Source organism: Aedes albopictus, chromosome 2, assembly GCF_035046485.1.
Source record: "Aedes albopictus strain Foshan chromosome 2, AalbF5, whole genome shotgun sequence".
NCBI lineage: Eukaryota > Metazoa > Arthropoda > Insecta > Diptera > Culicidae > Aedes > Aedes albopictus.
In genome coordinates this window covers 287,851,799-287,879,624 of record NC_085137.1, presented here as the reverse complement: position 1 = coordinate 287,879,624, position 27,826 = coordinate 287,851,799, and the positions used below count along the sequence as shown (strand labels likewise).

Genomic DNA, 27,826 nt, shown 5'->3' with positions numbered 1-27,826 from the left:
GTAAGCGAATTTACTCTTGCTTATTGGTTGCTTGTGGAGTCGTAGGTGCCCAGGGGATAATATTTTGTGCTTCTATTCCCTCCACAAAACTATTTTACGTGGTTTTTTTTGCAGTCCGTCGTAAAAAAACGCGGTTTTTTTACACGCGTAAAATAGTCAGGTCCACATCCACCGTGACTTGACTTTTTTACGACGGTTTTTGTAATAACGCGGTTTATTTTCGCGTTTTTTTCTTACGCGGTCGTAAAAAAAACTTCAGTGTATTGGAGTCAAATTAAATTCATGAATCTATGTATATCTTGGATATGTGTTTTTTTTTCAACCTTAGGAGACACTAAGTGGTTTATTTTTATTCTCCTTTGTACACTGTGCTCATCACAACCCTTCACCAAGTCCTGTCTGTGACGTTACCATACCTTTCCATACCATGCGCCCTAATTATATTTTTTGTCGTTCCGCTGTACTTTGATTAGTAGAACGCTAAGCAGATCCAGCCTTTTTTTTCCTTTATTTCTTCGTATTGAACGGTTGTTGTTAAACGTATTAAATGATTTTATGAAAGTCGTTTGGGTAAAAACACGCTACATAGCGTTTCTTAGCCAAATAAAAAAGTTGGACACAATTATCAAACAATAAGATTTGAATTTAAGTTCTGTAATACAGCTACAGTTTTCGATAAATACGGTTTACCTTGGCAGACCCATAATGGTTGCAGTTTCCTCATTGGATGCCGACGCATCCGACTTCAACCCTTTTTTCGCCTGGTAAAGGGATGCTGTGCAATGAGAATCGCATCGGTGTGTGGTCGGTCATCAGTAGGATTTGTTCCTACTGGCAAACGATGAGGTTGCCGTAGAGTTTCCACCTCTTCTGCCGTGCTTTTGGCCGCCACCTTCATCGTCTGGCACTGGCAGGTATAGAAGCAAGAAGCATTCCGAGTGAAAAACCGAGGCTCATTCCTTGACCAAGTGTTGCTAGAGTGAAAAGTGGCAAGTTTTTCTCCGGCGGCGGAGGCAGTTTCACTCACTAAAGCAAAAGAAAGATGGCAGAGGCAGTCTCTAGCAAAAGTGTCTGAGACGAGAAAAAATGGATTAAAATGTCATAATTCAGGACTATTGCCAAAGTTTTACGCTCATCGTGCGAAGCGGGTTCGTCTGTGGTGCGGACAAATTGCAACCCTTTTTTCGGCGGCTTATTTGTCTTATTTTTTCCCAATGGGGATGGGAAGATGCTGTGTGTGTGGCGGAAGACCGGAGGAAATCTTAGATAGCTTCTAAGAAAAGGCGAAGAAAACGTGAAATTGGGGGATTTGTTTGATTTCGGGTGCAATCGTGTGTGAAGAAACGGAAGAAAGTAAAGAAGAGATTTGTCTGATGCTGGCGAGGCTGTGAATGGAGAAGGGTTATACGATCCGGCTCAAGAGTCGTGGGTGGTGGGTGGCAGACGTGACCCACAGAGCGAGACTGTGTTTCTCGGGCTTGGAAATAAAAATAATACCAATGCGATAAAGAAAAGATTGTTGAATGTGGAAGCAGTAAATTGAAGATAAATGTGTATTCGGAATTGTGGCGGTAAAATAAAAACTCTGATCTTCATATCTGCAAACCGACAACTACTCGAACTGAACTTATATAGAACGTAATGCTGAAGAAAAGGTATTGCAACCAGTATCTAAAATAGTGTAGTGAATGTGTATAGAATAAATAATTACTCTGCTAGGACTTAATGCAAATTGCGCTAAACGGAGCGAAAAACTAGGTAAAAAAGTTAGTTCTGCTGCAGTTTCCCTGGGAGAGAAACAAGAAAAATCTCCGAAGTGAAAAGTTTTCAATCATTGCTGCCGACAGGAAATGCATTTTTAATTAACTCACATTTTTGGATTTTTGCTTGTTGACGTTGTTACTGGAGCACGGAATGGCTGCTGGTGCTACTGCTGGTGGTGGCATTTGCCTCGGTTGTACGTCGGCGGATGATATTGAAGCGATGCTGGTGATTGTGATGATGCATTCAAATGTGTTGGTGCGATAGACAGCTCCGTGCCAGCCATAGTGCAGTTGCAGCTTCCGAGCACACAGGAGAAAACAGGTATGGAATTGACGCAAGTCGGCAACCAAGAAATCGATAGTTTTTCACGATTTTCTCAGAGATGTATGTTTGGCTTCGACTGGTGAAGGCTCCTTAAGTATTACCGTTAATTGGAATAATTTATTACTTTTATGTTGTGTACTCCAGAATATTTATATTGCAAAATTAATGTTTACACGCTAAATAGAACTTAATTGTTTGATTCAAAACAAGTTATTAAACTTTTGTTTCTGAAATCTGATGACCAGATACCCAAGATGTGCTTCCTCGGATTATGTAGGGGATTGACCCACTAAAAACTTATTCTCTCTCTTCCTTACCTTCGCGATACCCTATAGCATAGGTGCCAGGCACCCCCTGGAATTTTGAATCATTGCTGTGAGATATGGGGCGATGAATGGATGGAATGAATGGATGAGCTAAAGAATAGTTGTTTGTAGTGCACCCCCTGGCAAAAATCAGTTGTTTCGCCAATGCCTGTAAGTAACACACTTGTCACAGAAGAGTCACGGTGGTGCAGATTTTTGTTGCGCAGATGTCACTATGACTTACTTACGAAAAAATACTTGCTTGCTAGTAGTAAGTCACAGTGACTTCTGCGCAACAAAAACCTGCGCCGCCGTGACTCTTCTGTGAAAAGTGTGTTACTTGGGACGCCCGTTAGGGATGACTTCGAGAATGAATACTCTCTATTGGTTAGCGTTCCACCAGCTACCGTCTTAAGTTGTCCTCTTTCCCCTGTAAGCTTGGGTATTGGCTAGAACTGTAGACTACCCGTTGGACTCAAGCTCTCGGATGGGAAGGAAGGGGGGCAACTAAACTTGCTGTTGGTCGGTCCGCCATTTTCTCTGTAGTTCAAGTACGATTCGGGAGATCGTAGAAGTAACGGATTCTCACTTGTTGGCCCACGTATACATCCTTTCAACAATGTTGTCCGGAGTGATATCTCTACCACATATCTCCTTCATACTCGACATTTGTTCCAGCAATTGTTGTGTGACCTCTCAGTGGTTCAGGTTTAGCTGTGTGACCTGCATTACCGTCGGTTGGTTTAACCTCCTCGCGTGTAAGGACATTTAGGCTCGTCCATCGTGTGACCCTTATTCATCGTGTAAATCAGGCATTTTGGAATTCCACTCTCTGGCGATGTGGCCTAGCACTCCGCACTGCCTGCAGAGTTTGCTCCTGTCGGGGCCATTAAACGCCCACGACTTGTACCCTTGCTCGAAGTACTTAAAGCAGTCCTCTGGCGGTTCGGAGATGCCGAGCAGGCACACTGTCAGGCCTACTTTGATCTTGCCGACTGCAGTCGCCTTGTTTACTTCCCCTAAGGGAGCCTTTTTTCCTTAGAAACCCAATACCTCCTAGGCTAGTGCCTTGTAGGAGGTGCCTTTCTTTGCTGCCTCCTTCTTCAGCACTAGCATCAGTCCTGGTGTTCCGGATGCTTATTACATCCGCGTCCAGCGATGAGAAATGATTTGATTGGCCTTGCATGGCCCTCAGCACCTGTATTCGACTTAGTTTTGAAGTTCTACTTTCCTTGGTCTGGCTGACCTCCATTTCTCTCAAAGTTGGCCTCTTGGGACTTGGTTTCCCTGTCGCTTGCGCGTTTTGCAACCGACTTGGGAGCTTGGTTGCTCGCGCTTGCTGTCTCATTCTTCCTCTTTGTTATTCTGCCCGCCACTTCCAGGGCACTTCTTGCCACCCACGAGCCGCTTCTTGCCACCCACGCCCACTACTGTCTGCGTTCAGAAAACGATTTTGAAACTAGTAATTTTCAATGGAAGGTTTAAGATGCTGGGAAAATTTGGGATATTCTCATGTCACGTTCAGTAGTTTGTTTTTAAATAAAAGTTTCAACTTAAAATGAGCAACATATTATCTGATCCGGACAATAACCCCCGAACGATAATCTTCACTGAACTATCTGTTTATTTTCAACAAACTTCGGTACAACTTAACTTCGGGACAAACGGGCTAAAAAAGCTGCATTTCGGTAATCTGAACTTTTATAGAAATCAGAACATCGAAATAGGTTATTGAAACTACATATAATTCAAATAAGCTTATGAAGAGTGAGATTATATTTTTAAGAGATCTTGTCTGGCCATCCAATAATATTTTCATTTAAAAGAGAAAACGGATAAAGCACTGTAAATAAAACACATCGAAATATTGTAATATTAAGATTGGTCATAAAAGCGATAAAATGTATTTATTCAAAAATACAATATCAATTTTGAAAAATGGCTTATGTTATGTACTGGTGGGTCGCCAAATTCTATTATAATCTAAAGTGGGTCGCAAACTGAAAAAAATGAGAACCCCTGGACTAGCACATATCGCGGAACAATGATAGGTCGTAACTAATTGCTGTCCATAGGGGTAGAAATCACAATTAGTGAGTTTGTCGGGAGCGGGGTACGATTCCAGGTGCTCGGCGTGATAGTCACGTGCTTTAGCCATATATTATGTCAGGTCCGCTCCACATCCAATTCCTTGACACTTATAAGGGCGTCGGTGAGTCGCTGGCCTTTTGTTCAACAATTACCATATCATCATATCTCTTCCTGTATTCGTAACGGAGAAGATGGGCGTGGCCGGCAATGAAAGTTTCCATTCCATAAGTAATAGTAATAATAGTGTTAAGGATTTTAACATGGCAACTTTCAGTATACAATCTACGAATTACTTCATTTCCACGCAACGCAATGCAAACTAAAACTGCCGTGACTTTGCCAGTTTCATAAAACCACCGCATATCGCTCCGATCCTTAATTTCATGCACTTCATCAATCACATTCCCTTCATGCTGCATTTTCTCATGTTTTTAAGGCGGATGTACTTTTCTTCTACTTTTGCCACCCTGTATAGCTCTCTTTAGAATCTGGCGATATTTTTCACGTTCGTCACTCACTGGCATTTCTCGTCGAACCAACAACCATTGGGTTGCGCTGAGTGAGTGATACCTTTTCCAAGTAACACACTTACTAGTCACAGAAGAGTCACGTCAGCGCAGATTTTTGTTGCTCAGAAGTCATTATGACTTACTTCTAACAAATTAATACTTACATGCTAGAAGCAAGTCACAGTAATTTATGCGCAATAAAAACCTGCGCTGCCATGACTTTTCTGTGACAAGTGTGCTACTTGGGATCACGTCTTGCACTGTTGTAGTCACTGTTTTATTTATTAGGTATAGCTGAGGCGCTTAGTGCTTCGTACTTAGCTGTTGGATATGTACCACAGAAGATGTCGCATATTGACCTGTGGAAGCATGAGATAGAAACCACCATCATATTCCTATCAGTTTGGGTGTAGCTCTCTTGTTTTTTACCCACCGTTGGACTTTTAGGACCTTACGACTAGGGAAGTGGAACCATCGCGTCATGGCTTCTAATTTTGTCAGATTTTCACTCAAACTCAGTTTATTTTGAACCACTTGACTGATTGTTTTTTACGCGGTTAGATACGAATACACTGAAGTTCTTTTTACGACAGTAATGGCACCGCGTCAAAAACCACGTTATTTAAAAAAACTTTAAAAAAAAGTCATGCTACGATAGATGTGGTCCTAACTATTTTACGTTTGTTAAAAAAACGCGGATTTTTTACCACGTTTTTATAAATAACGCAGTGATTTTACTAGAAATTTTAAAATAAACCGCGACGTTTAAAAAATTCGGGTAAAAAAACGTGTAAAAAACATTAGTGTTCAAAGCCGTGTTCAAAAATTCAAGTCGATTTTGAAATTGAACGAGTTATTGCGAAACAGTGTCCAAATTACCAGCACTTGACCGGCACCCTATGTTTCTCATTTTCAAAATCTTTCAATTTTTATATTAAAAATAGAAATAGCGATAAAACACCTTATGAGTTTGTATAATAATTGAGCATAAAAAAATCATAACAGGACGGAACAATAGTTGAAGTTTTATTTCTGAGTGTAGATTTTTCTTTCGCAGTACATCGCCATTTACAAGGACGGCTAGATATGACATTTCAATTTAAAACCAGTCTGAACCATTCAAAGAATCATTAAAAGAACCTGTGACCAGAAAGTTGAATAACCTTTCCCATTCGTTGGCAAGGCAAGTCGTTTTGTTTCCCACGGTAGACGTGGTCCGAACGTTCCGAATGAAACAAATGTGTGCACATTCACGTTGCACTGTCCGAACCCAGCCAGCCATCCAACCTACAGGATGGAGGGGGTGGTGGTCCAGAGAACTTTCTTTGTGGCAGATGTGAACTGGACACGTGCACGGAGAAGTAGGAGTCCGGAAAGTGGAAAATTTTGCATGTGTGCTCACGGTGAAAGGTAATAAAAGCGCATGGATGCATATTATGTCCTGTGCTGGACTCATTTGCATCGCCTAAACTGAAAAATGAAACTCAAGTGGGTATGTGTATCAAAACGGTTGGGAAGAGCTGTTACCCTTGTGCAGCGTTATCGTGTGTTGGTGAATCCAGCTGTGTCAAAGCTATTCGGCTTTGAATACTAATGTAAGGGTCTGCTTTCGGACCGGTCAGTTTTGAAGCCGAGCATGGCAGTGAGCTTTCATTGCAGCAATTGATTCGTAGTAGGTATGTACGAGCATCGTACATTGATTGGGAAAATGTCCCGGTCATGCGTTACTGGACGTGCACGTTTCCGTACGCAGCATCCGGCAGGGTTGAATCGAAGTGTGGTGGCTATCATCGTATCGTGGAGATGAAGCATCTTCTCATCGTTCATGAAATATTACACTTATTTACAAAAATATCAAATTCATTATAACTTCGCTATTTTTGCCAACACTGTCATAAAATGAACAAACGACGTTCTGGCTTTGCACGATGTTTCGTCACATTAAAAAAAATAAGACACGAACACCGTCTTCAGCCAGAGTATGTACAGACTGAACGAAATTTAACACTAAACAAAGGACATGACACACATTACGAGCATCAGTGGATACGAGGAAGAAACATCCTTGCAAAAAGTTTCATCACTCGGAGCAGGAATCGAACTCTCACCCCATGGCATGGTACGGTTATACGCTTGGTGATGCTAACCGAACGGCCACGAGGCTCCACATTAAATGTCACAAATTTTGTCGTTATTTGTCCCATATTTCGCCTAACGGAAACTGTCGGATCAAGCTGTTTTTGGTGCATGAATTCGAAATTTCTGATTTCGATCATTCTAGTAGAAAGATTGTGCCATTACCAGTACAAGCATCTTGACCATGTGCATGGTGAGAAATCGCTGCTAGCCTTAGCCAAACTAGCTAGCATGGTCGCTGCAAATTAGCCGCTATTGTTAGCCATACGTACATATAAGCGCCCGGCAATAGTCAGCAGCATAAAGTTTGAGGTGCGCCTTGGCAAATGAATATCGCTTCGTACATTGCCTGAGTGAACTATGAGTGACAGAGTGAATGAGAATAGGCCTAAAATAAGTATTGAATGAGATTTTATTAGAGTTTCTCTTAATTTGTGAATTGTATCGTCCAATTCGTATATGCTACTCCGTGATTGACTAGAACAAACAAAATTGCACAAAGAACCTACAAACGGAGCTTGGGAATAGCTACCGCTCTATGTGCACTTTCGAATTCCACGGTGTCGGCCACGTCCTTACGGTCATCGGGGAAGACGAGGAATGTTTGTTTGACGTACGTTGCTACTAAATACCGAGATAATCTCATCTCACACTTTGCGGTAATTTTTGGTTCTCTTTGAGAAATTTTGCTGGTGAGTTTGCCCGGCAAACCAAGTATATTCTCTTTTTGAATTAAAATCTTCCAGTGTACATAATAATAGCGAAATCTTTATTTTTTGTTACCGGTGGAAATCACCGCACATTGATTTTTGAATTTTCACGACTTCTCAGTCGTAAAGCATCTCAAGTATCTTGTTCCCCTGAGGATGCTCATCGTCATCAGGGACACCCAACTCTTTGGTTTTCAGCTACAGCTCTTCATTCTCGATCACGCGTTATATACATCAAATCACTTTTTATCGTACAGTATAGGTCTGGTCCGTTGTTGACCGGCCGTCAATGAAGCTGACTTGAAAACTTCCCACGAACCCATATACTTTTGTTGATAAACAACGGAAGATGATCTGGGACAGCACTTTGTAGGCGCTTCCATTCCTCCAGTAGCTGTTCAGTTTCCCCGATCTTTACTGCTAACCAGTGCAGGCATGTCGCCAACTTTTCCTGGCCATCATGTTGAGAACTGCTGCGATGCGATACCATCCTTACCAGCTATTCTGTTGTTTTTGAGTTGGCGGATGGTATCCTTAACTTCCCTCAGCGTCGGAGTTGATTTGTTTCCGTCCTCTGCTGCACCAACGCAGTCTTTTCCTTCGCTACCTTGACCCTCCATACCTACAATCTTCTCGCCAGTCAGGTGCTTGTCGAAGTACTGCTTCCACCTTTCGTTCACCTCTCGATCATCCATCAGGAGGTTCTCGTCTTTGTCTCTACATAGTGCACATTTCGGTATGCGATACGAAGCCTTTGCGGGATGCGTGCTGGTAGGCAGCTTTTGTAGTATTTACGTGTATCTTGAGAACAGCCCAGTAGTTCTATTTCATTGTACCCCGCTTGTTCTGGGTGGTGTTTCTTTCTATCGAAAGAGATAGATGTACTGCGTCCTCTGCTGTCTGTATCATTCCACATTCTGTCGGGTTCCATGCTGCAGTATTACTGCCCCACTGCTCGCGTATGTTTCAGCAACACTGATGGCACTGCAGCAGCGCTACGAAGGTTCGCACCATAGATCCTGTCCCCCACACCTGCAGCGCTACGATAACAACTCCACGGTTCTTCAGTATATCGGCAAGTATGCCGGTGCTCCCGATGAAGTTGAGAGATCTGCTGCTCCAAGTACTGAACTTCCAACCCAAGTCCATGTCACATGTTGCGAAATTCGCACGGAAAACGAAATTTAAAAATGTTAATTTCAAGGCAAATAATTATATTTCCAGAGAGGAAATGATTGCTACCCGTACAGAGCAATCTATAGATACATACAGGGGATGGCCAAAATGTTTGGGATAGGCAACTTTTTCTTCACTCACAAAAATGTGCAACATGCTGTAACTTTTCATAGAGTGCATCAAAAATTCTCAAATTTTGACTGTTTGTTCACCTATTATATGTGCATGATTGGTAGAAATTTGAGCTCGATTGGTTAATCTTTCGCGAAATTAGAACCGTTCTGGTAAATCACAACTAATTTTTGAACTGTCATATCTCGGAAACCAGTGAACCGAATTACAAGGTTGCAACCATTCATTTGCAAAGATTTACATTCATTTGCTATTATCTCAGTTCAGAAGCATGCTATCGAAAAACAATGTATGGATGAATTTAACCTTGTAGTTTTATCTGAAAGTTTGCCGAATAACATTGGGGTCGCAAACGTATACCAAAGTCGTGAGCGAGCTGTGAAGGCAACTCTCCACGCGGTGAATGTAAATTTCATTCACGCTGTGGAAAGTTGCCTTCACAGCTCGCTCACGACTTTGGTATACGTTTGCGACCCCAATGTTATTCGGCAAACTTTCAGATAAAACTACACGGTTAAATTCATCCATACATTGTTTTTCGATAGCATGCTTCTGAACTGAGATAATAGCAAATGAATGCAAATTTTTGCAAATGAATGGTCGCAACCTTGCCGAATTAAATGATTTTTTAACGTTTTTCAGCAATATATTGATACCCAAGTAACAATGGTAGCTGAACAGTGAGAATGATAGCTGAACAATGGTTGGTTAATGGTGTCAATAGCTGAATAAGCTGGAAGCTGAATATCAAGTTAAATAGTAGCTTGTTGAGTGTATAACGTATCTCTTGTACAGCCTATCATAATATGCTGAATATATTGCTCAATAGAAGATTATCCATCTACTCTACATTTCTTTATTCAGCTTATCTTCAATATTGAAGGTTCAGCATTAAATAAAGTTTATATAAAAAACAACAGAAATAACACTCAGTACCACCACTACAAAAAAAATACTTGAGGAATGTAAAAAAGTGTTGAGGGCCATATTTTCGAAAAACATAAAAATAAATTTGGTTCTCTCCGATCATGGAACGCTGGATTTCAGAACTGCGGCAGAAGCCACCATTTCGAAAAGTAACCTGCACGGAATATGCAAATGATACAGTATCGCTAGATTAAATATTTTTATTTGAATAATTACAAGTCATTAATGATATCCCTAGTGATAAACAATTGCCAGGGGAAATAGAATCGGCAGGTTCCAGTTCCGCGGGTAGTGAAGGTGATGGTTCGTGATGCACAACCTGATGAGCCGGCGGAAAAGGAAATCGATTGTTTGTCAGAAGTACTCGGCCCTTAATCAAACTTCTACAATGAAATAACAAGAGAAGCATAGAAATTGTCAATTGAACATAATATAAGGCATTAAGCATTAAAAAATCTCTTACGGGTTATAAAACACCAATACCGAGATGACGATAGAGATGTGGGTTTTTCACGTCAAAACTTCCACCGTTCCCTAGAAATAAATAAAAGATACATTTTCCCACGCCTTACTAGTATTTTAAGGATATTTACCTGTATTTTTTATTCATTCTGTGTGACTTTACCAGAGATTCGCGATAATCAAAATCGAGAAGCACTGAACTGTAAACAAAACAATGATGTTCTGACAGCTGATGATTGTGTTCATATCCAGCACGTACATCGCTTATTCAACTTCAGCACAGCCTTTGTTCAAAGCCGTTCAGCCTTTAACTAGACATGGCAGTATATAACTTGTTCTCCCACGAATCACTAAGCCCGTACCATTCCAGGTGGAGCAGATGCTAAGGTAAGTGACTATGAATCAATGCACCCAAGTTCAATTCTCAATTATAATAATTATTTATATATTTCTCTTTCAGCCACTATGAACTGTATCCTACATCTACGCCTACAAGAGCCTAATGGTAATTCTGGCTAGAACTCTGTGGGACAAGTTTCAATTTTTTTTGTTAGTGCTCTATAAGTGATGATTAATTGCTGAATTCAAGATGATTAAGCGACTCCAAAACTTCAACTGATCCTTATCTGTTCTATAAATAGAATAATAAATTATTCCCATTCTGGATATAAGCGCTTCTACAACCTTAATTCAGCCACCTGGACAGCGCAAATCAACCTATGGCTGAATAAAATCACCAAAATTGGATGTTTAAGAGCTGAACAAACGATTACAGTTCTTTTGCACAGCTTTTGTTCAAATGAAAGCTGATTTGCACAAGCAACAGAAGCGCTTAATCAACAGTAAATTGTTACCTGGGTACTTCATACGACGCTATAAAATGTAATATTTTCTCACGATGAATAAAGTTATACCGGTTTGACATTCTGACCCATATAGAGGAAAATAAGTCAAATTTGCAATATCACACACAAATTACTAAATGTGTTATTCATTCAATCCAAATCGGCTCTAATATATCTTATCACAGATATCTTGAGAACAGAAGCAGAGAACTATCAGGAGTTCCTATAGCCACAGGTGTAAAAGCGTGGATATTCAGCATGACCATGCTGAGGGTGACGGGTAGGATTGCAGGCTCTTCGGGATCGTTTGGAAGTTGACCATCAATGTTAACTTCTTTTCCCGATCAGCCTAGATAGCTGTGTAGTGTCGGTAACGGTTGTCTCATTTGGCTAAGAATAATACTACGGATCGCCTGATCCAGTGGTAAGAGTCCACTAAACAGGTGACCCCTAATTCATGGTGTTATGCGGCTTTATGCTTACCGTGCCAAGGATTGAATGGTTAGGGGGATCTAATAAAAACCTAACTACAAACGGAGCCTGTGGAGTACTAGGGCGCCCTCCACAGTATTCTGCCCTTACTGCGCTAACCAGAGCAATGATGCAGTTGACCTAGTGTTTCTCCGAGATAATCTGCTATCCTTCTTAAGCCTCAACTGCGAGGCTCAATAAGGGTGAGATTATTAGTATGTTGTTTATTAGCTTTAATTATAACATATATGGCTCTTCGCATTATGCGTACTTCACAGTGTCCTCTGTGTATGTTCGTCTCTGGCGCTCTTCAATCGATACCGAATAGGTTTTTATCGCTGCTCTTTTTTCTTGTGTTGTGATTGTAAGAGTTTGATCGTGCCTAGTTTGGGTAGTTGCTATGGTTATGACACCTCAGATCAATCTTCAGCATAAAAGAACAGTTTTGGTCCAAGAACCTTACTTTCGTAGGGAGGATTTCTATGTAGATGTAATGTTTTAATTAACACCAATATGGTTCCGCATTTTGCGTTTGACCCGATGTTTGCTACTTTCAGTAAAATTGAAATGACAATTTGCGAGCCCCAAAATGTTTTGATAAAACTACTTGTTTGCAGCCTTGCCATTCCCAAATCTTGGTGGGATTATACTGTCAAGTTTATTCCGTAAGTGGATAATGTTTTCGTATGAAGATCAAACCTATCAATTTGACCTCTTTCCTTTGAAATGATTAGAACGCTTTGTCGAGCATCACACCCATGATGTTTTTCTAGCAAACATGCCTCTCTATGGGCACCAACATGCTTACCAAAATGGAAAGTCCACTGTGACTTGTTTACACAATGTTGTTTATGATATCGGAAACGTATTCATTCAAAAATAATTTTGTTTGGGATTTCCAGGATACCTTTGAACACGTACCTTTCGATTCCATATTGGAAGCCGCATGGATTGTCCTATTTATCTTTCAATGATTTCCAATTGGATTTACCAAATGCTCAAAAACCAACATCTCTTCTTGGCATTACGTCAAGCAGCGATTAGGAAATTGAGTGTTTGTGGATGCCCCCGTGCGGGAGTCTTGCCATGACTTTTGAGGAATCTTGCAGCAGAAACGCAATTGAGATAACTCAATGTGGTTTTCCACTTATGATTTTGTCCATCACAAGCCTCAACAGGCTGCTTCATTTGTATATCTTAGCTGAGAATCCGACTGTGGAACTTTGAATCATTTGATATGTAACTACCCAGTTTTTACGCAACTGCGTTTCCGAGTACTCGGTAAACACTTGATTAAGTGAAACTGACCTAAGAAGCCTGAATCTTCAGGATGTTCTGTTGTTCTGAACCCGTTGTGGCAAGTAGCTATAGGCTTACTTTACGCTTTATGCGTTTTTTACAGTGCCCTTTTCAGGGCGCTGTTTGAACCCGTTGTGGTACGCTTATGCGATTATGTCGACCCTATTCCCTTACCTTCCCTTTCCCTATCTCATCCCTTATTCCTCCCTTCGCTCTCCCTCGGGTAAATGATAAATAGGCTCGTATTCATGGCGATGGCACAAATTTCCCAAGTGGAGGAGAACGTGCCTCTTGAGCCGACCTACTGATACCTGATCCTACAGCCACAGGTGTAAAAGCGTGGATATTCAGCATGATCATGCTGAGGGTGACGGGTAGGATCCCCGGTCGGTCCAGGAACTTTTCGTAAAGGAAATTTCCTTGACTACCTTGGGTATAGAGTATCTTTGTTACGCCAAGAAGAAGATAGTTAGCTACCATAACGTGTATAGATGCAACTGATGTTGGTTTTCCGACCTTCAACCCTTCTCATGTACGATTCACCAATTTGTGCAAACTCACGCAAAGTTCGGCAAGGCAACGTTGAATAGTGCAAAAGCACATGCACAGGTACAAAAACGACGTGATCGCACAAATACGCTGACGTGGTGGGTGCCTGTACAATTGGTCCCACAAGTTTCACTTCGTCGTTAGGTCCATCCTCCATATGTTCCAGGTGAGCACGTTTACGCACACTCGTCGTTAGCTTAATGATTGATCGAATTGCATACGCATTTTCACGCAGCATCAGTTGAATAGTATTTCCCACTAACATGGCATACGAGCCGTCGTGTCACGCGGTGGTCGTAAAATTTAATGATTCAGAACGTAGAACCGGGCCAGGGCCGAACTTATGGATTATGCACTGGGGAACATTTGTTTAAATTATGTTTATAAAAGTAACTCCTTTTTTGTTGTGTGTTTAGAAACTTCAAATTTTGTATCAGAGTGTTTTCTGAATTTGTCAGAAAAACTTCGTAGACCACAGCCAATTAAATACTACTTCCGGATTCGCCGCTGGCCCTGTACGGCACTGTACTATCACCATTGCACCGATATGCCGGGGACAGCAATGATGGAACACACCGACGAAACCGGAAACTACACCATGAAGCTGGGCATCGATTAAGGTGCTAAATATTAAAAAGACACGTATGGCGTAGGCCGGCGATGGCGGAGGGACGAATATTGTCGGCGCATGTTTGGTGAAAAGAGTTGTACACATATGGTGTAGATGTAGTACGGATACGGCCTCGAGATGGCATGCATTGCACTGTGGGACATGTGAGCCATTTACTATATGTGTCTCGCATGTTTATGACCAACCATGTGCAATTGTTTCAAATACCTCGCTTCATTTGCCTCCAAGTTTCATATCGACAATTACGCTGGACGGTTGGGAAATCGTTTACGCTCAATTTATTTGCAGTATTTTTTATTATTTATAGACAAGGGGACCCAGAAAGATATTTGATGGACAAATTCTTCGATCAATTATTTAGTACATCGATTTGCTTTTTCATTTCCACAATTTTCAAGTGTGTCATGAATTAATTTCATATAAATTGCATACATTTTAGGGTGTTTTAAAAATTTAACGAACTGTAGCGCTACTATTCGGCGACGCAGGCCTCTGTTGGTGAATACCTGTATATAATTAGTGCTTTTCGCTGACACACACCAGATTTTAATGGCGTTCATTTATTCATTTCATTTCATTTATTTAGTTCAACTTCAAATTCATGATAACACTGAATCAACAATTTGCCGCCATAATACTCGATTTGCAGCTGCAGATCTCCAACGTCGGTCACGCCAAACACTCGCCAGATCACACTCCACCTGGTCCGCCCATCGTGCTGTTTGCGCTCCACGCCTTCTTGTACCAGCCGGATGGTTAGCAAACACCAACTTTGCAGGGTTGTTGACCGGCATTCTTCTTTCAGGATGTTGGGTTCGCCGTAGAGTGCAGCGAGCTCGTGGTTCATCTTTCTCCGCCATACACCGGTCTCTTGCACGCCGCTGAAGATTGTCCTTACCACGTGTCGCTCGTAAACTCCGAGTGCCTGCAGGTCCTCCTCGAGCATCGTCCATGACTCGTGTCCGTAGAGGACCACCGGTCTTATTAGCATCTTGTACATGGTACATTTGGTGCGGGGGTGAATCTTTTTTTACCGCAGTTTCTTCTGGAGCCCGTAGTAGACGCGACTTTCACTGATGCAGCGCTTTCGTATTTCACGGCTCACGTTATTGTCAGCCGTTAGGAAGGAACCGAGGTAGACGAATTCTTCTACCACCTCGAAAACATCCCCGTCTATCGTAACATCGCTGCCAAGGTTTGTCCTGTCTCGCTCAGTCCAACCTATCAGCATGTACTTTGTCTTAGCCGCATTCACCACCAGTCCGACCTTTGCTGTTTCGCGTTTCAGGCCGGTGTACAGTTCTGCCACCGTTCTAAATATTCTAGAAATAATATCCACGTCATCCGCAAAAAAGACAAATTGGCCGGATTTCATGATGATCGTACCCCGGCTGTTGAGCCCGGCTCGTCGCATAACACCTTCCGGGGCGATGTTGAATAGTAGGCAGGAAAGTCCATCACCTTGTCGTAGTCCCCGTTGATATTCGAATGAACTGGATAGTTCACCCGAAATCCTCACGCTATTCTGCACACCGTCCATCGTTGCTCTTATCAGTTTGGTAAGCTTCCCGGGAAAGCTGTTCTCGTCAATGATTTTCCATAGCTCTTTGCGGTCGATCCTGTCGTATGCCGCCTTGAAGTCGATGAACAGGTGGTGCGTTGGGACCTGGTATTCACGGCATTTCTGGAGGATTCGCCGTACGGTGACGATCTGGTCCGTTGACGAAACCGGCTTGGTTACTTCCCACGAACTCATTTAATACTTTAGGTGAAAGACGACGGAAGATGATCTGGGGTAGCACTTTGTAGGCGGCATTAAAAATAGTGATCGCTGGAAAGTTCTCACACATTAGCTTGTCGCTTTCTTGTGGATGGGACAGATTATCCCTTCCTTTCACTCCTCCGGTAGCTGTTCGGTTTCCCAGATCTTGACTACTAACTGGTGTAGACAGGTGCCCAACTTTTCCGGGCCCATCGTGATGAGTTCTGGTGCGATACCGTCCTTACCAGAGACTTTGTTGTTTTTGAGCTGGTGGATAGCATCCTTAACTTCCCTCAGTGTGGGAGTTGGTTCGTTCCCGTCCTCTGCTGCACCAACATAGTCATTTCCTCCGCTGCCTTGATCCCCCGTGCCTACACTCTCTTCGCCATTTAGGTGCTCGTCGAAGTGCGGCTTCCACCTTTCGATCACCTCACGTTTGTCCGTCAGGAGGCTCTCGTCCTTACCCCTGCAGATTTCGGCTTGCGGCACGTAGCCTTTGCGGGATGCGTTGAGCTTCTGGTAGAACTTACGTGTTTTTTTGAAAACGGCACAGCAGTTCCATTTCCTCGCACTCCGCTTCCTCCAGGCGGCGCTTTTTTCCCGGAAGAGACGGATCTGCTACTTTCGCTTCTGTCTGTATCGCTCCACATTCTGTCAGGTTCCATGCTGCAGCATTACTGCCCTCACTGCGTCCTTCGACTCCAGAACCGCTCTACACTCCTCGTTGAACCAGTCGTTTCGTCGACTCCGTTCCACGTACCCGATGGTGCTCTCGGCTGCGTTGTTGATGGTTGCTTTGACTGTACTCCAGCAGTCCTCTAGAGGGGCCACATCGAGCACACCCTCGTCCGGCGCGGCAATGCTGCCTCGAGATTCTGCGTGTATGCGGTGGCGACATCCGGTTGCTTCAGTCGCTCTAGATCGTATCGGGGCGGCCGCCGGTACTGTACATTGTTAATAACGGAGAGTTTTAGGTGCAGTTTAACCATCACCAGATAGTGATCAGAGTCGAAATTAGCGCCACGATAGGTCCTGACGTCGATAATGTCAGAGAAGTGCCGTCCATCAATCAGAACGTGGTCGATTTGCGATTCCGTTTGTTGTGGTGATCTCCAGGTGTAACGATACGGGAAGCTGTGCTGGAAGAAGGTGCTACGAATAGCCATGTTCTTGGAGGCAGCGAAGTCGATAAGGCGTAGGCCATTTTCGTTCGTCAGCTGGTGGGCGCTGAACTTGCCAATCGTCGGTCTGAATTCCTCCTCTTGGCCTACCTGAGTGTTTAAGTCTCCTATGATGATCTTGACGTCGTGGTTTGGGCAGCGGTCGTACTCGCGTTCGAGCTGCGCGTAAAATACGTCTTTGTCATCATCAGTGCTTCCGGAGTGATGGCTGTGCACGTTTATTATGCTGATGTTGAAGAAACGGCCCTTGATCCTCAACCTGCACATTCTTTCGTCGATCGGCCACTAACCGATCACGCACCTCTGTATGTCGCCCATTACTATAAAAGCTGTTCCCAGCTCACATGTGTTGCCGCAACTCTGGTAGATGGTATGATTACCTCTAAACGTTCGCACCATGGATCCTGTCCAGCACACCTCCTGCAGCGCTACGATTCCGAAACCGCGGTCCTTCAGTATATCGGCGAGTATGTGGGTGCTCCCGGTGAAGTTGAGAGATCTGCAGTTCCACGTACCGAGCTTTCAATCGCAAGTCCCTTTTCGTCGCTGTGGTCGTCGCCATTGGTATCAGTTCGCATTCTTCTCTTGTTGATTTTTCGGTGCTAGTCTTTTTACGGCTGGCTCGCAGGGCCTGACCCCAACCCACTAACCCAGGGAGCTGGGCTTACTTTCCCGGAAGCTACGAGTTCTGCATTGGCATTTCCTCCAACTACAGTGCTAAATAGCTAGGCTCAAGCGCCAGTCTTCGCTGGGGGTCGTGTTTTAAATGGGCGCCCAGGAAATAATAATTTACCTGAGTTTCCTCCCCCATTTCAATGGCGTATTGCCGGCGTATATTTGTGTTTGAGTTAAGTTAGTTATTAAAATTTTAGATCACCGAATAATCTGGTTGTTTTTTGATGTTTTTTTTTTTTAAATCGCAGATTGCTTTATTGATCTATGGACGTACTATGGACTGTACTATCTATACATCTACGTCATCAGTACGCTAATAGTAAGCTGTGGTTAAAATTTTTAAACAAAACAAAAAAAAATCGGTCCGGGTTCCGACTAACAAATCAGTTTTTCGAAATTTGAAGGTTTTCCGCTTCCAAAAAAACGGGCAAATTTCAAAAACAAGGAATGCTCAAATGTTACAAAAAAACAACTACTAGACGAAGAAATAACAACTTATTCGATTCCCAGAAGAAAATCCAATAAGGATCGAAACATTGAAAATAGAAAACATATGGCCACAAAAATACCCAAAAAGTCCAGTAAACAGTCATCGCCAAAGACGTTACTCTGCATATATCTAGAATAAATCCTACTCAGTGACTGAGTCGATAAAAAATCGATAAGTCTTTTGTTTTCCTACAAAGTTTTAGTTGAAAGTGGGGCAACTCATTGCCAATGAATTGTCACACTTTTAATAGAAACTGAGTCAAAAAACAGAAACAAGTGACAGAAAAGAAACATTTCTCGGTGTTTTACCTGAGAAGATCCAGATGCTCAATCATCTACCACAGAAACCCGTGGTTCACGGTCAAACGATAATGGCTAGGGGCGTCAAGACACCGCTATACAGTACTCTGCACTAAAATGCCTCGTACTGTGCTTCTATAAGGCCGTCGATTTTCTCAGGGCTCATCACAAATACTCGTAGTTGAAGCAGCCCAAAGCAGCCAGGCAAAAAGACTTGGTCCAAAATAATACGGAGCGTGACAATATGGTCTACAGATGATCGATCGCCATTGGCGAATGTAGCATTTCTTTTTTGTCACTCATCCTCCTTGATGAACACGAGAAAAAGCGGGATGCAAAGGGGTGCCTCGTGGTTGTTTATGAGAGTGAGCAAGAAAAAAAGCTAGATTCGCCAATGTCGATCACCATGGAATCATGGCTGTAACGCAACGATCGGAGAGTCACGTCAATATGGTCCTCTTCTGTATGCGGTTTTTGTTTACAATGCACAGTAATATGATGCTCCGTCAATTAATAATGCGAAGAGAATTGCCGGAGAAAAGAGACACAAACAAAGGCTAAGGGCAAGGGGCCCAAATTACCAAAGCGGTAAGCGAGCGGGTATTCAGCAAGACCATGCTGAAGGTGAAGGGTTCGATTCCCGATCGGTCTTATAACTTTTCGTAGTGGACATTTACTTGACTTTCTGCAATACGATATAAACATGACAAATGGTCAATTGCAGAGGAAGCTCACACTAAATAACTGTGGAAGTGCTTATAATTACATGCTAAAGGCATATCAACGATGCAGCCGGAAGCAGCAACGCGTACGTAGAACGGGGTTGACGAAACAAACGGTTCCACGAGGAGTGAAGAGCGGTTTTAGATGAGAAGAATACAACGTGGGCGGTAATACTGAAGAATGCTGCCCGACAGAACGTGTATCGATACAAACAGAAACGTTAACAGCAGGCCCGCCCCTTTCGGTAGAAAAAAAACTCCGCTTCTCCCAGGATTGCGAGAATATGGAACTGCTCTGCCATACCCAAGAAACACGGAAGTTCTATCAGAAGTCCAATGATTATTGAATATTACATCGTTGTTACGGTTAAACTGAATCAACATATCCTCGCCACAACACTCGGTTCGTGGCTGCAGTCCTCCATGCTCGACCGCTTCCCACATTTGCCAGAACTTTCTGCACCTTGTCAGCTCATCTTGCACGCTGCCCTCCAGGTCTTCTTATGCCATGCGGATCTCTTGCAAAAACCAGATTTGAAGGATTGTTGTCTGGTATACTCACGAAGAGAACCACTGGGCATATAGCGTTTTATACATGGTGTATTTGGTGCGAGGGTTCATCTTTTCTCAGTTTTTACAAAAACAAAAGAAAAAACAAAAATAAAAAACAAAACAAACAGCATTTCAATCCCTTGTTTTAAATAGGATGAAAAGGAAGCGTCCATAAATGACATAGCATTTTTTGTCTGATTTCCTCTTCCGCCTCCCCCCTTGTAGCATATTCTCCCATGCCAATACATAGCTCGTCACACAATCCCAGACTCCCCCCCTTCCCTGCCCACAAGGCCAGGAGGATACTTTCCCGGAAGGTCGGCAGTAATGCCGGCTAGTCGGACCCCAGCCAGACGTCCCGGAAAGCTGGGAAGGTTGAGCCTGAAAGACTGGCCCATGCCGGATGGAAGGGAACAGGGGGTTGCGACCGTTATTAGGCCCTCGGCAACCAAAGAGTAGAGCGAACCAAGGGGAGGACTCCCCTTGGACAAAGGTCGAGTGGAAGAGGAAGAAGAAAAAGCCGCAGGTCAAGATAGTCAGGGACGCCAAACTAAGTAGGTGTAAAAGAGTTGGTGCCAAGCGCGAGAAAGGCGACGCACTCGCTACCAAGACGCCAAGCTCGTGGATCTGGGAGCCGACTCGGGGCGAGATGATCCTGTAGCTGAAGCGCGATAAGGAACGCAAGGGTGCCACCTACAAAAGTTTGGCGGAAGAGGTCCTTGGCGAAGGGGTGGAGGTGAGGGCTCTCACCCAAGAGGCGAATCTGAAGCTGAAAAACCTTGATGAGGTCACCGAGGTGGAAGAACTCGTCACGGCACTGCGGGAACAGTGCAAAGTGCAAGTGACCGCCGCAGCTGTTAGGCTACGGAAGGGGCCGGTAGGGACACAGGCAGCTTTGGTTCAGCTACATATGGTGGACGTAAAAAGTTCATTAAAGTAGGGAAGATTAAGGTAGGCTGGTGTGTATGCCATCTGTTATTCCACGAGCCACCGGAGGTTTGTTTCAGGTTTCTCCAATGTATCCATTGCCACTCCTAAAAGTTGAACAATTTAAAATGCCCTTCCTGGATTTGTCCTCTTTTCCTTCCAAATAACTCCATGATACCGATCCTTTGATATCCATGTTTTCTTCAGTCCTAAAAGTCAAACTTCGTACATACATCGACGATAAGCACAAAAATATCAACGACGAGACTGTGAACATCTACGTGAGTTACATCCCGATGACGTCGGCAAAAAGTAAGAATGTGTGTTGCGGTTCATGAGCGAGTTCCACTGCTTCTACGAAGACTGTCCACCGAAGCTTCTACGGAGATAACGATGACGACGATGAGGATGATGATAACGTTCCAATGCAATGTAATCACTGTTGCTGCTGCTGTTGTTGTACCCTGGACCCTGTTGCTGTTCGATGAGTTGAATATGTTGCGTTCGGCCTTTCGACAATGATGACTATCCGTGCTTCTGCTGTTGTTGCTGCTGTGGCTTGAGTCCTTTGCTGCTTGATGTTAGATCAATCAGTCAGAAAATCAGATGTTAACTAAAATAGCCCTTTGATATTATCCTTTGAAATCTACAGCTAGTGCTGTTCATCCATGCTTTACCCTCTTTTGTAGCTAGCCAATTCAATTGCAACAGCGTGTAGTGATTTTGTTCATGTTTAGAAACTTGTTAGAATGTAGTATTAGTATTAGGTTAAGTTTCCTCATCATTGATGCTGGTTTGTTTTCGCCAATGTTGCTGAATGGATCTTTTTTGGGTTTTGCGGTAAATCTCAATGGCTACGGATGATATAGTTCAAAACAACGTCTCTGCGTCTATGTTGATTCCAAAAGCTGTTTTCAGTGCTATTTTGACTGAAGATAAAATAAACATTTGTCATATAAATGTTCAAAGTCTTTGCGCGCGTAAGTTCACAAAGTTCAATGAGTTGAAATGCAACTTTATTGATAGTAAAATGGACATTGTTTGCATGACTGAAACCTGGCTGAGTGATGTTATAACTAATCAAATGATTTCTATGGAAGGTTATAGTTTGTTACGAAATGATCGCAACAGACATGGTGGTGGCATATGTATTTATTTTAAATCCAATCTGAATTGTAAAATTGTGAAAATGTCTACATCATTGGGTCACGGGAATCTCACTGAGTATTTACTTCTTGAAGTTCGTGGTGGTGGACACCCCTTCTTAATTGCAGTTTACTACAATCCCCCAGAGATCGACTGTTCAGATGTACTTAATGAGCATATGGAAGAATTTACTGTAAAATACAACCATACTTTTTTCATAGGAGACTTTAATACAGATCTTTTAAAAAGTACTGCAAAATCAAATAGGTTCAAGAACACACTATCTGCATTGTCTTACACTTGCGTTAACAATGAATCTACTTTTTTTCACTCAAACGGTTGTTCTTTATTGGACTTGCTTATAACAGATTCTCCTGATTTTGTGCATAAGTTTGATCAAGTTTCTGTGCCATTTGTTTCGAAGCATGATTTAATTTTCGCATCTCTGAATATTTCTAAGATTAAAGCTGGATCAGTCTCGTACAGAGATTATAAAAATTTCGATGCTTCCCGATTAAATCAAGAGTTCCAAAGAATGGATTGGAACTCTATGCTGAGTATAACTGATCCTGATATATTTCTGGATATTTTTAATAATCGCTTGAAATTTCTGCATGAAGAACTTATACCGCTCCGAAAAAGTAAACCTAAAGTTAATCCATGGTTCAATCATGAAATTGAAAAAGCAATTATTGACAGAAATGTCGCATACTCTAATTGGAAACGTAGCCGAAGTGAAACTAGTGGAGCACATTTCAAAAGCCTTAGGAATCGAGTGAATATGCTTATAAGAGATGCAAAACACCAGTATGATCGAGAGAGATTCAACGCTGATTTGCCTAGTAAACAATTGTGGTCTAATGTTAAAAAATTAGGTGTCTCCAAGTCGCAATCGACAGACTGCGGTTCAAATTTCGATGTTGATGAGATGAATAAGTATTTCACTGATAACTTTACCATAGATAATTCTACTAGATTTGAAATATCAGGCAGTTCAGATGGTTTTAGGTTTCGCTTTGTTGAGGATTTTGAAATTATTAACGCTTTTCATGAAATTAAATCCAATGCTACAGGATTGGACGGAATTCCTATAATTTTTATTAAAATTATGATCCCCCTGATTATACCTTACGTTAAACATTTGTTCAATATTATAATTTTGAATTCAAAGTTTCCTCGGGGATGGAAAATTGTTAAAATAATACCCATAAAGAAAAAGCAGAATGTAGATGATATAACAAATCTTCGTCCAATTAGTATACTGTGCGCCCTTTCTAAGGTTTTAGAGAAGCTTTTGAAAGCACAAATATCAGTTTTCATAACAGAAATGAATTTTTTACATCCCTTACAATCGGGATTTCGTCAACATCATGGGACGAATACAGCTCTTCTCAAAGTTCACGATGATATTGCTAGGGTAATTGATAAAAAAGGAATTGCAATTCTGTTGTTGATCGATTTCGCGAAAGCTTTCGACCGTGTGTCCCATAAAAAGCTCTTGATGAAGTTGAATGACTTTTTCCAGTTCTCTGCTGATGCAAATCGGTTGATTCATTCATACTTATCTGGTCGTTCCTAAGCAGTGTGTTGTAATGGAAATTTTTCCAATTTTGATTATATTACATCTGGTGTTCCGCAAGGTTCGGTGTTAGGCCCTTTATTATTTTCACTATTTATAAACGATTTGCCATCGTTATTAAAATATTGCTCCATTCACCTTTTTGCCGACGACGTCCAAATTTACTTGTGTGATAGTCATAATAGTAATTTAAACGAAATCTGTTTCAAAATTAATCACGATCTGCATAATATTTTTCTGTGGTCGCAAAGCAACCTATTGCCTATTAACCCAACGAAAACTAAAGCCATGCTTATAAGTAAAAATAGGAACACAATAGCATATCCTGATTTGTTCTTCAATGGTGAACAAATTGAATTTGTTGATAAAGTTTCTAACTTGGGGATAACTTTTACAAGCAGCTTGAGTTGGGATGACCACATCAATGCCCAATGTGGAAAGATTTATGGATGTTTGAAGAAACTAAATATGACAACCAGGCATTTCAGTACGAGTACTAAATTAAAACTGTTTAAATCATTGATATTGCCGCATTTCGTGTTTGGAGATTTTCTTATAGCAAATGCTTTGATTTCTTCCATTGATAAATTAAGACTCGCGCTAAATGCATGTGTGAGATATGTTTTTAAACTAACTAGATATTCCAGAGTTTCCCATTTGCATAGTCATCTTATTGGTTGTAGTTTTTCGCATTTTTACAAATTTAGATCATGTGTTACCTTGTGTAAAATAATGCTTTCCAAAAAGCCAGGCTATTTGTTTAGCAAACTGAATCCAATGAGAAGCGATAGAAATAAAAACTACCTCATTCCTCAACATCTGTCTGCTTATTATAGTCAATCACTGTTCGCACGAGGCGTTGTATATTGGAACCAATTGCCCCTCAATATTAAATCTAATACAACGATATATAACTTTAAAAGGGATCTTAAGCAACATTTGGCAGCATAAATCAGCAATAGATGAGAGGAAACCTCAGGAACATGAATTCGATAAATAATATCATAGATAATAATCATGGTGTAGTGATAAAAAAGGCTTTCAGCCTTATGCTACGCGAATAATGGTAATGAAATAAATAAATAAATAAGGGACTATAAAGGCCCTGACAGGAGAAAACTGTATAGGGGATGCGGCATCGAAGGCCATAAAGCACAAGGCTGCACGAGTCCACCCGTTTGTCTGGGGTTCAGAAAAATGGCGGCGATATGGACGACGGGGAAATATCCCGTCCAGGAGTTGATATCTACTACCTTTGAGGGCTTCGTGGTCGCCAAAGTAAACGGGGTCTTCAACTGTAGCTGCGCCTCCGCGGTGGCTGATCGAGCAGTTCACGCCAGCACCTGCGTGACTGTATGACGACCGTGCTAACAGGGCGCAGGCCGATGGTAATAGCGGTTGACTTTAATGTTTGAGCCGTGGGGAAGCCGTTTAATGAACCACCCAGCCAACACAAAGTCTTATATGATGTTGCATAGGATGCTAAAGTGGAGGCCATATGCGTTCATGCTTCCATTTACCCGCGTGTAAAGTGTACGTATATCGCCTCCAATTTTGCATCCTATGCAACATCATATACGAACATGTGTTTGCTGGGCAGCTGGGTCAGAACCTGCTAGAGACACTGGTCATACTTAATTTTCACCTGGCTAATGTTGGGACAAGAGTACCATTAGTCGGAACGGTGTAGAGTCGATAATTGACGTTACTGTTAGTAGTCCTGGACAAACAAGTAGTTCGAACTGGAGAGTATGCGAAAGCTACACTCACAGGAGCCTTGTGCTGCTTTAGAGGAAACGGCGGAACACGTTTTGTTCATGCGCTCGCGTATTCACACAATGCGTGACCGCATGCTTGCCACATGCAGGGAGGACACAACCTTGCCCAGAGGATGTGTAGGGATGAGTTTGGCTGTAGTGCCGTTTCAACGGCTATCACCCACATCGCATCTGCACTAGCCCCTCTCTGAAGCAATGCCTTGTTGGTGGATCCAGAGAAACGAAGGGTTTGGCGACCATAGGGTTGTTGTTTATTTGGTCAAGGAGAGAGTAGTCCTGGCATTAAGTTTTGTTGTTGAAGACAACCTTAACCCCACACTACTCGGACCTTCCTATTCTGGTGTCTGTTGAGCAGATTCCTCCCCCCCCCCATGGTTTAGAAGGAAAAAAAGGCTCCCCCTCCTGTAGTGTCGGAGAGTGGCTTTCGGATATATCACAGAGAGAGACGTGTACACGCGACGTTGGTCTGAATAGAACTGAGTTCTTTATTTACCTATGAATCCACTACAAGTAGATGACAGCAAGCACTCTAAGATTTATCCACACAATATTCATAATGATAGTAGTGCGGACACTACACCTCCATCCTTACAAGCTACGTCATTTATGGACGTTCCCAAGTGGGAGCCACATGCTCAATAAGCGAACCAATAAAATAAAAAATGTATTTCTCACAAATTACCCTACATTCTGTGATCAACGTCGTTCGCAGAAAACGCATTTTCATAGAAACTCATCAGGCTACGCTTCATTATTGAATTCCTCATTCATCCAAAAGTTATTGCACGCTAGCTGTAGTAGCTAAAGCATCGTTGTTGGTCTGCTCACCATAGAGAAATTCATCGTATCTTCCCGCCGTTGATGGCATACAGCACACTAATAGCGTAGCAAGTTTCGGGTTCGACCGAAAAACCATCCCATGCAGAATAAGTGGTTCTGAAAATTTCCGTGCCATCGAGCAAGCTGTCGGATGTCGGCTGTGAAGCAAAGTGAAGATGACGGCGGAAAATGCTTTTTAATTAATATGTAAATTTTAAATCTATTTCCGAGTTTGGTCGGCATTAACTTTTCGCTCCGCACAATTGGTTCGAAGATGAACAAGCCCGATAACGGCGATGACGACGGCGATGTGGCAAGGTGTTTAGCACGGGAGGAACGGGTTGCCGACAGGATGGTAGCGCGTTTTTTCCACTGCCTAATTCGTGGAAGTTAATTGGTGTTGAAAGATGCCTTAAAGTTGACAACAGCTGCGAAAAGGTGGGAGTGGGAGTTTTAGCACCATCAGGAGTAACAACAACAGTACCTGGAAAAATCAACGGTGGATCACGTGTTCCTGTGTGCTTTTAATTGCCGGTGCTGTGGTTAGTGGATGGGGAAAACATGGTCAAATGAGAGATGAGTACACATGTGATGCTATAGATTAAAGCCTGTATCCGCAATAATCGGGACACAGAAATACAGCTATAAATCTGTAATAGATATATAAAAAATGCTCAAATTTGGCCTAATAATATCTTAAGCTGTGTTCATTTCACCTACAAAATTTCATGTGAATCGGTGATGTACTTTTTGTTGTAGCGATGAAAGAGTAAAATGTGCGCCATTGAATTTTGTACAGCCCCTAGTTTTGCTAGTCAGCGCTGAAACTTTAAATTTTGCAAAGAAAATGGTTGAAATTTTAAACACAAACCTCTCAATCTACATTCATTGCATACGCAAAATTTGAAAAGAATCGATGGACTATCAACAATTTTATAGTCGAAACATTTATTGGGACTGAACGCGATTTTAGCCCCTCAGACAGCAATTAGTCAGCACCCCTTATTGTTTCGATTGTACTGTTGAAAGTACTATACCAATAATCATCAAATTTTGCAGACATAATATACACATAATCAACTACCTTCTGTGAAAATTTCATGAAAATTGGCAGAGAAATTCGAAAGTTATGAATAGGCAAACATCGCACATGAAAAACACGAACAATTTTCACTTCACTTATCGACACAAGTAGCTTTCATACCAATCGATAAAAGTTGATGAAATTTTGCAAGAAAGTGTCACTATAAGTATCATAACTGCTTACGAAATTTCATAATTATCATCACAGAACTTTGAACTGTAGCCTAAAAGAACCATCTACTATGCGAATGAAAATTGGTCATGATTGTACAAAATGCTGAAAACCACGTCTGTTTGTTTTTCATCCACAGTTAAAAGTAATGAATCGATTTTTATGAAATTTGGCACAAATAATAAACATACACCAAAGAGTTCTGAGTCAATTATTTGGCCAATTTTGTAGATTCATTACAGAGCTACAGCCGTACTTCTGTGTCCCGATTATTGCAGATACATGCTTTAATAAGTCTTTTCAGATGGTT

At 42.1% G+C, this 27,826-nt stretch overlaps 1 protein-coding gene across 1 annotated transcript in view; it reads left to right on the top strand.

Moving 5' to 3' along the window:
- Positions 1-623: 623 nt before the first annotated feature.
- The window catches only part of LOC109411163 (cell adhesion molecule Dscam2), a 344,364-nt gene continuing 317,161 nt past the window's right edge, over positions 624-27,826 (top strand). The window contains exon 1 of the mRNA XM_062852025.1: positions 624-2,085. The gene's annotated coding sequence lies outside the window, so the exon portion shown is untranslated. The remainder of the gene's footprint in view (positions 2,086-27,826) is intronic.